Here is a 10,557-nt window from a genome sequence, read left to right as displayed (position 1 = left end):
AAGTATGGAGTACATGTCTTTAATCTGTTGAGAAGGTTCTGTTCTACATCTAGTCTCCTGATAGCTTTTACCATGAACAGCTGTAGAATTTAGTCCAATACTTTTTCTCCAACTAGTGACAGGATCATGTGGCTTTTTCCTTTCCTCTGTTAAAATAATGACTTTTAGGGGTGGATCTTCCAATGCTGAAACAACACTGCCATCCCTATAACAAAACCACTTTCTACATCCTGCCAGATCTGACTTCTAATAGTTTGTTTTGTTAAACAAATTTCTACCTATGGTCATACTTTTTTTTTCTCTTATCTTTATCCAGTTTTAGGATTAGCACAATATTGAGTTCCTAAAATTAGGGGAGAAGTAATCCTTCTTTTTTCTGCTTTAATTTTTTAATATAATTTATCAGTTAAAATGTATATGAGCCTGCTGTTGTCATATAGGTAGGTTTTCAAGCTAGGAATATAGTTTCTTTAATAGGTGCTATTCAAATTTTATATTTCCTCCAGAGTTAGTTTCATTAATTTGTCTTCCAAGGTGCTTCTTAGAAGTTGTCAAATTTATTTCAAAAAAGATTTTTGTAATATGCTTTCTATATCCTTTTAAATTCTGTAAAATCTGTGGTAATTGATATTGTAATTTAAAAAATGTATAATTGATATTGTGTAACAGGAAGAAAAGGTCTAAAGGAACAGGGGAAGTGGGAAGGGTGGGAGAAAGGAAAAAAGGGAAAAGAAAAAAATGGAAACAAATTCTTTGCAAATAGGGAAGGGTGGAGGGGGTGAAAGGAGAGCAAGGGAAAGGGGAAAAAGAAAAGAACCAAGATACTCATGTAATGGTACAAGATCCCAATGATGAATGTAACTGTATTTTATATATAAAATGTACCAATAAACTTAATGGGAAAATAAAGTGAGCAGGAGATGTGAATGTATACTTCACAAAATATATTCAAAAAGCTGATGAATTCACTAAAAATTTGGTATACTTCATGGTTATCAGGGAAATGCAAATTCAATCACATTGTACTATTCCTATATGCCCACTAGAATGTATACATTTGAAGACTGAAAACACTAAAAGTTGATGACAGTACACAGCAATCAGAACTTCTATGCATTGTGAATGGGAGTTTAAATTGATCCAACCATTCTGGAAAATGTTTGGCAATACTTTGTCAAGTAGAACACATACCAAACCTTATAATCTAGAAATTCTACTCCTGTAGTTCTATTCCAAAAACAATTCAATTCCATCTCAAACAGGTATCTGCTGAAATTCAAGCACAAAATTGATCATAGCAACTTTATTTGTTGGATGTACACTGAAAACCATACTAGGGATAGATAAAGTATTGTTTTGTCAAATAATGGAAACTACACAACACTAAAAATCAATCAACTACTGCCACTTGTAGCAAAATAGATGAACCTCACTTTTAACTCTTGAGTGTAAAAGAGTTCATACTGTATCTTTCTATTTAAATAATTTTCACATACAAGAAAAGCTGATCTGTACTAATAGAAATCTAATAGTAACTCCTTTGAGAGTGTTATAGACTGGGAGGCCCTCAAGGGAGCCTTCATGTGTGCTGAAGTACACTATATTAAAATCTGATGGTAGGCACCTGGGTGTAGACATCAAAAATTTATTGAGTGGTACAGTTAAGATTTGTGCATTTAGTCAACTGCTCTGGATTTTGTGTTTGAAAAACATAAGCAAAGGTTTTGAACTCACACATTTGAATTATCCAGGGACATTTTATAAAAATTATTATTGGCTGGATCTCACTCTAGATCAATTAAATCATAACCTACAGGAATGAGAAAGAAGTATTCATTTCTAATGGAGTAGAATTGCAGTTGGGCTATAATAGAGTATATAAAATGAAACACATACACTCGGACTCTCTCACACACACACACATTATTCTAATTAACAGCCAATATTGAAAACCAATGTCTTCAGGGAAATTTAGAATGATTATAAAAGAAATAATCTAGGCACAATAAACAAGTTCCTTAGTTAGAAAGAGTAGAAATTGTGGGTGTTCCCTACCCTTCCTGCAATAACCTACACAGAAGGCCTTCTGTGCAGGAGGAACAGAGGAGGAGGACAGCTCAGGGGAGACCTAAGAGAAGAGGTGGCCTGAGGCTGCACCAAGAGATGCCACTAGGCACCACTCTGATCCTTGTGACTGAGGCTTCAGTATGGTTCCCGTCTGTGCTGAATCAGAGATACCCACATGGCCAGAAGGGTAGGCGGGAGTGATGGTGTGACTTAGAAAACTCACTCTTACAGGTGCTACCCCTCTGCCTTGCTATCTTGACATGGGCTTTCTCTGTGGGAAACCACTCACCATTCCTTGAAAACACAAGCAGTCCTGTGGAGGAATCTGTGCAGAGAGAAGCTGAAGATCGCTCAGCCATAGCACCCATCTACTTTCTCCTCTTAAGGTTTGATGTTTTGTGCATATTGATGTGGTTTTGGGCACACCTACAGGAATATGCAAATAGCTTCAATAAGTGGGCCTGAGGTCTGTGAATTATGGCCATCCCAATGCAGATGTCACAGTGTACTATCAGAAAGAAGAATGGTGCAAATCCACCTATTGCCTTCTCTCAGGTTTTACTAGCCCTTTGGCATGATTTATGTTTTGGAGAGCTCTCAAGATGACACTCGAGAGATTTGGTCCAGATAAGTGATGCAGAAACTGCAAAATGAATGAGTTTTTTCACCCAGAAGAATCATGACTATAAGATCAATCTATGGAACCTGACCATTTCATTTTTAAAATGTTCCTTATTTAAAAAAACTGTATGTTCTACACATGAAAAGTCTACTTTCTTATTCTCTGTTCGCAAAAAGTACTGATGTTATATATAACAATAAGAATACTAACAATAGTGCATAATACACTTAAACTTGTAGTCCTTATGAAGCAATTAAAGTTTTCTGAATCATTATATCAATTATTGACTACCCTTAAACTGGAAATATTTATTAAAATGTCATCTAATAACGAACTAGAAAGCTCTAAGAAGCACTCACAGTACTAATGTGCAAGCATCACATGGAAGCCTCTTTTCCATGATAGATGTCTGATTGATTCCATTATCTACAATATAAATGATGAGAATTTCTTCTAAAACTATATTGTATTAATGAAGTAATCCCCATACTAATTCTGTCAAATTAATAATGTTACCATGAAACTGATGGGACACGACATAAAAATATGCTGAATCTTATGGAAAGAGATTCATTTAGAGTTACTTAAAATATGTTTTCATATATCAACTACCAATTTTTATTGTTTTAAAGTGATGATAAATCTTTATAATTTGCAAGTTATATCTTAGCTATTCAAAACACAGCACAAGACAGAAATTCATGTAATAAATGCTTCTGCAGTCCCTACTGAAACATAATAAACTAAATTTTTTTTAAAAAAGGAAATTTTGAAAGACAGCCTTAGGAAAAAAAAGGACAAGATTTCATTCTATAAAACCAGAAGGGAAAGAAGGGAAGATAAATGAGGACAGATAATCATAAGGACTGCCATTGGGTGGTTTATTTTCAGGGATATTTCAGGCTTATTCCATATAACAACAATCAATTTGCCTCTAGTTCATTTAGATTTTGTTTTATGACTATAAGATACAGAGATAAAATATCTAGGAACCAAGGACTGAATGTGACCAACTAAAAGTCATTATGGTAAAATATGTATAACATAAAATTTGGCATTTGCCAGTGTACAGCATTAAGCACATTCACATTGTGCAACATCACCACCATACATTTTCAGAAATTTTTATTTTCTCTAATCTGAAATTTTATATCCATTAAACAATAACTTCCCAATCTCTCTTCCTCCATTTTGATAATTTTTAGTTTACTTTTTGTTTCTAAATTTAACTACTGTAAATATTTGTTGTGGCTTCAATATGAAGTATTCACCAAAGTCTCATGCATTTAGGGCAGTAAACTTAGAGTAGATTAATCTATTGATGAGTTCTTAACTGAATATGCTGTCAGAAGGTAGATCACTATGGCATGTTCCTGGCTCTTCCCTTCTCTCTCTGGTTCTCTTGCTGTTTCTGAAATTCTAGTAACCATGGAGTGTAGGGAACAGGGAAAGGGAACGTTACCAGAACCTCTGCAGTTAAATGCTAGTCTCTTGCAAGCCAGGGCAGCACAAGGCAAATTACAGGAAAGGTAGAAAAATGAGACTTGGAGAAAAAGCTGAGCTTTGGATCTGATCAGTGCTGCTCTGGGTGGCAAGGACACCCTATTTTGCAGCACCTTTTATTCAGTACATCGGGAGAAACAAATGTAACAAATGAAATGCAGAGTTCAGTACTTTACATTGGGATAAACAAGGTGTGACAAAAACCAGGGATGGGGAAATCTAAGAACAATAAGGAACTATGCAGATGAAGATTTGGTTCCTCCCAGTGTCTCCGCAGGTGTGGTCTTGCCCTGGAGCATCACAGCATCACGGGATCACTGAGGTCTCAGTTGTGACCGGGGGCTAAAATGGAATTACGTCTCAGAATGCCATAGCTGGCCTGTAGGTGGAAGAACTAGGCCTAATCAAATGATTTTTCCCTAAAATTATGTACCATTGCTCCCAACAATGGAGTGAACACCTTTCCTCTGACATGCTTCCCTGTGATGTTTCTGCCTTATGGGGGTCAACTAACCATGGACTGAATCCTCTGAAACTATGAGCCAGAATAAACCATTTTGCCTTTAAACTGTATATATCTGGTATTTTGTCCCAGTTATGAAAGGCTGACTAATATAATACTTGAGAATATTTATACAGCATTTGCCCTTTTGTGTCTGGCTTATTTCACTTAGCATAATATCTAAGACATATCCAGGTTCTAACATATGTTAGAATTTCCTTAATTTTTAAGGTCTAATAATATTCCATCATATGTACCACATTTTGTTTATCCATTCATCTACTGATAGATGTTAGAGGTTTTCCATCTTTTGGCTACTGTGAATATGCTGCTAAGAATGTGAGAGTATAAATATTTAACCAATGTTCAAATTCCTATTATCTAATGTATTAAACAAAATACCATATAATTATATTTGTGATCAGATGTTCCAGGTGACATGAGGTTATATAGATTTGTAAGTGATTTTAGTGTAGGAAATATTTATTATATATATAGATATACACATGCAGAAATATTCTGATGTATCTATGTATCTATGTATGTATATATACATATATTAATGTATATATGTATGCATATATCTGTACATATATTTAAGAATTCAAGATGCCAAAGACTTCAGGATAGAATCTAAGAAGAAAAAAATCTGCTTGAGTTTAGATATCTATAATACAACAATGTAATGAAATACAATTTCACCAATAAATACAATTGGGAAAGAAATACAGTTGTACCTATCTGCTACCAAAATAGCTATTATGAAAAAGTTGTGCAAAATGTGTCACAGGAACATGAAAGGATACCTTGGCCAGACTTAGGAAAGGGGCATGGGAAACAGGAGCTCATCAAAGAAAAATGTCAAACACAAGCCAATACCTGAATTGGACATTTGGAAGAGACACACAAAAATCAGAAGGGACCTCACTTCAGGCTAAGGATAAACATGAATAAAGAGGAGAACATCATAAAATCTTGGCATCCTGGACTGGACAACACTAAGATATGGTAAGAAATTATCCTCAGAAGCCTTGCACATCTCTGTATTATAGGAAGAAAGCGGAAGAGAGTTAAACCACTTTCTTTTTCCTTTCCCCAAACCTCAACTGAGACCAGATTTTTTTCAGTGATAATCCTGTGGTTTAAATAAACTTGAAGAATGCATACATAAGTTAATACATGTATTAGGTTCTAAACAACTTCTGGCTCATAGTAAGTATGTTTGTCATATATACTTTGTGTATATATGTATATATTCTTATATGTATATCTCCTTTCTTTGATGGTTAAAATAAACTTCTTTTCATAAGAAAAACTATCTTTTCTCATTCCCTAGTAAGTTTATTTTTCTTCATTCTTCAACTGTTTTCCTTAAAAATACATTAGAAGACAATGGGCCTAAGGATACATTAATGACCAGAGCCAACAGATATCTACCCTTGGGATGTATCCTCCAGGATACATTTTAGTGAAGGACAGACAATAAAAAGCAAAATACATGCTAGCTAAATGGTGATTAGAGTTATAGAGAGAAAGAAAGTAGGAATTAGGGTTGGAAGTGTCAAGTGGGGTTAAAATTTTAGAAGTACTGGTGAGGAAATCCTCTCTGAGCAGATGACTTTTGAGTGATGACCTGAGAGAGGATCTGGGTCATATGCCTATGTCAGTACTTTCCTTGCACATGGAACGTCAAGTGCAAAGGCCCTGACGTGGAATCAAAATTGTCTTGTTTCACGTATTTCCAACAGGTTAATGGCTTGGGAAAGATTAAGCAAACTGCAGAGTATAGAATACAAGATCTGTCTGAGTAGGAATGGGTAAGTTGTGTAAATCTTTGTTTGTTTTCTATTTTCTTAAACATTTATCATAATATGCTTATATTTCAGATGCTTCTTCGTTATAAAGAAATGCTATGTGTTTGCTTAGACTCTGCACTTGTCTATTTGGCATCAATCAACCACTGATCCAAAGAACAGTCAAAGCTGTTTATATTTTCTCTGCAGTCTTGCCTTGGTGGGTATGTAAAATCACATGACAAACCATCCAGCCACAAACCCCAATATCTCTGCTTCACTTCCTACCTGACAGAGAACACCCTATTCTAACAACTTTCTGCTACTGTAGTAGTAGCAAAGGCTCTGGCTCAGGCTTTTCCCTCACTCTCTCTGCTTCCTGAGGTGGCCCTGCATAGTACAGCAGGAATGTAAGTGATTAAGTCTTATTTCAAATATATTGACCCTCCGTGTTGTCACTTAGTCATATCCAAAATTAAGTCCCATGAATACAACTGAGACAAGTTCGTGACAAGATATCACATCCTCTGTTAATGATGGGCAATGTTGACATGGTCTTGTTCTGTATAGTGGTTTTACTTGTATTTATGAAAATGCAAAATAAGTCATGTGCCATTTTATTATTAGTTGGGAGCCTGGGACCTCCTATGAATCCCCCTGAAAAAGCTGGATTAAAGCTTGTGGTTCAGACTCAATGCCTAAAAGAAACCTCTAAGCCTCTTAAGTTTTGTATTCACAGATATTAAAGTCTTACCACCCTCTGGCAGTCCATATGGCATACAAAACAGAGACAGCAAAATTGGGAATGCATGGAAAGAAGAGAAGAGAGCTGAGCAACATGGCAGGCTAGGGACATACTTACATTATATAAAACGTCTTGACACTCTGGGACCTAGCTTCTAGTAAGCACAGTCCAATGAATTACCTATGATTTGAGCATTCATGTTAGTACCTTTCTTTGAGGATATGAACACAGCAGCTTTCATATTATGCAATGATCCAAAATGCCTGAGAAGTGAAGGATGGTGGAGTTAACAAGTTATCCCATGCCTGCATAATTCCACTTCTAGGATTACAAGTTAAGCTAATATTTAGAGATATAGACAAACTTTCATGTGTAGTAAATTGCATTGATTTTCATTTATGACAGCGTAATTTCAAAGCAACCATCAAAATGTAAGTTCTACTTTATTCTTCTTTTTCAAACCAAAAAAAAAAAAAGCTATTTTAAGCCCTTTGGGTCACTATGTTTGAGGGTTTTTTGTTTTTTTTTTTCCAGGGATTGAACTCGGGTCCTTGCACTTGCACAGCAGGTGGCCAAACCACTGAGCTAAATCTCCAACCCTTCTTTGGGTCACTATGTAAATTTAGAATCAGCTTTGTTGATCCCTACAAAATATATATATTTTTAAATCTCAGCTGAGATCAATCAGTCAAAAGAATCCATTGTATATCCACTAAAGAAAATTTTCTCTTTTGAGTACATTTGAAAATCTAATACAGTGAAGAGAATATTTTTTTAGTAAAATTTAAATTTTCATTACTTAGCTCACCAATATTTTGTATTTTCAGCGATGAACTATAAATCTTTTCAAGAGTAAACTTTTGGAAGTATTTTTCCTATTTCCTTGATACCTACTCACATTGGATATAATTTGCTCTTGATATTTCTAGATATTTAGAAAAGTTAGACCTTCACTTTAAGCTTTTATTCTTTTATAAGATAATATTTTCATCTAAAAATTGTTTTATGTCTAATTTTGAACTTTGATATATTGTAGAGTTCTCAATCCTTTCAAATTTCTTTGACTCTTGATTTTTTCTTGGATCCATGGATTATATAGAAGTATGCTGCTTCTCTTCCTATTTATTTTGAGATTTTCCTGGACATCTTACTTTAGTTTTCTCTATTGTAATATTAATTTGACAGAGAATATACTTTCATAGTTATATCCTTTTCGTTTCTTGAGACTTCCTTTGTGATATAGCACATGGCAGGTCTTTGTGTTGGTTTTCAAAGGCATGGTGCCAGTTTGTGCTTGTGAGGACTTCATGGAGGATGGCAGTGCAGTTGTGCAAATGTGGGGACACAAAGGAAGAGATTACGTGGGCAGATAGGAAACTGGAGTGAGATTCAAGGTCAGGCTCGGGCTAATATAACAATTCTCTCTGGCAAGAACTAACTCAGCAACCCAGGAGAATTACCTTGTTTCTTTTCAAGGAGATACTGCCAAAGATTCCACCACCTCACAGTATCAACACCCTAGGGACAAAGCTTCAACACACAAACTTTTGGGAGGTAAGATTACATCCAAACAGTAGCACCTAATGAACATAGAGCAGCATGAAAATTTGCCAACTGAAAAATTTCTTGCTATCACCAGATCTCAATGTACTAAATTTAGATGCAGATCTAAGAATTCAATGAATGTGTATGCTAATTATGGACATTCTGTGGATGCAACACAAGAACTCACCCAGGTTACATCATTTGATTTCTTATTTCTCATGGTAAAGCAATATTCTTCCATATGTAATTGTAATTACAACCATTTTTAATTTCTTTTCATGCTGATTTATTTATACTTTCATGTCCTTTGTATATTGATCTTTATATTCATTTATAAGATAGAGTAGATGTACATAAAACAATTATGCATTATATTTTAATTGTCAAGATCCAGGACAGGGGTAAAACTAAGCACTATATTCATACTAAGAGTTTAATGTTCTGAGTTCTAATTCTGTGTCTGCCAGTAATTTGCTTTATGTCCTTGGTTGGTAGGATGAAGCTCATGTGAGCCTCAGTAGACTCATCTGTAAATTTAGGAAATTTCCACTAGAACCAGATACAATGTTGTAACCCTGGACTTTCTCCAGAAGGAGACACACATCTCAGGATGATGGTTTGCTCTATTATACGTCAATTTTGCTTTGCCTTGAAAGAGCTGTTAATACCACCAGTACCTATGGCATCTCAGACAACGTGAGAAACAGAAATCATTTCCTTCTAAAGGACTGAAACCACTTGCATCAAAAATCTCCCTGTCCCTAGGCCATCCAGTTGCTGATAATACAATACTAAAATCCACACTCAATTAAGCTGAGCTCCCCTTGGGGAAACAAGGATGCAAAGAGAGGGTCAATGTCAAAGACTTGACATAATACAAATTCAGACTGTATATAGAGCAGCTGGAAGGAAAATCTGAAGGAGGAAAAGACATAGCAAGCACTTGTGATGTGCCTGTCCCTTTGATAACACAATGTGCAGTATTTGAGATGTGACTAGGGAAGATAAAAGGATATGGTGAAAGCTTTAGGTGATTTCTCTGAAAACTAGAAAATCTTGGGTGTGAATGAGACAGTAAACATCTGAGAAGAAAGCAAGTACACCCGTTCCTTGGTTCCATAGTGATAATGGCACAGCAAGTAGGAAGCCTGAGGCATTGTTTTGTCTACAGATGAGAATAATGTTTAAGAACCTAGGTCCAAGGTCTCATGCAACTACTGATTTAGGAACAAGTGCTGCAGTTGAGTGTCTTACTGTCTTTGCTTTACATACCACAAGAAGTTGCTCTGATCTCTCACAGGAATTGTACGCTATTGAATTAGAACTCTGTTTATGTCCAATACCATGCTCAATGCACTTGATGTCATTTGAGTTAAAGCTTTGGTTCTGGGACTGTACAAGTTTTATTTTTAAAGTATCATAGAAACTTATAAATACATAAATAAATGTTGCATATTTATATGTGTTTGTATATGTTAAAAGTTATATTCTTTTTAAAATATTGGATAAAAGAGTAGAAATATCTCCAGCTCTTTGTTTCTTCTCTTGCCTTCCTTTGCTATCCCAACCTTAATACTCATGACATTTTATTTTAGTTTTAAAAATTTTTTGATGACCACTATTAGATCCAAGGTTGTGCACAGGCTAAGCACATGCTATACCACTAACTTACCACTCCAAGAACCTGCCATGCCATTTTAGATTCACCTTTAATCATCAACTCCTGCTGAGCTATAGGATATCCTAAAGACCCATGACACTGCTTAGAACACTCACTGTG

The sequence above is a fragment of the Heterocephalus glaber genome, unplaced genomic scaffold (assembly GCF_053883595.1).
Source record: "Heterocephalus glaber isolate CG9 unplaced genomic scaffold, H.glaber_assembly_v1.0 deba00000474, whole genome shotgun sequence".
NCBI lineage: Eukaryota > Metazoa > Chordata > Mammalia > Rodentia > Bathyergidae > Heterocephalus > Heterocephalus glaber.
Note: the sequence above shows the minus strand (reverse complement) of the source record.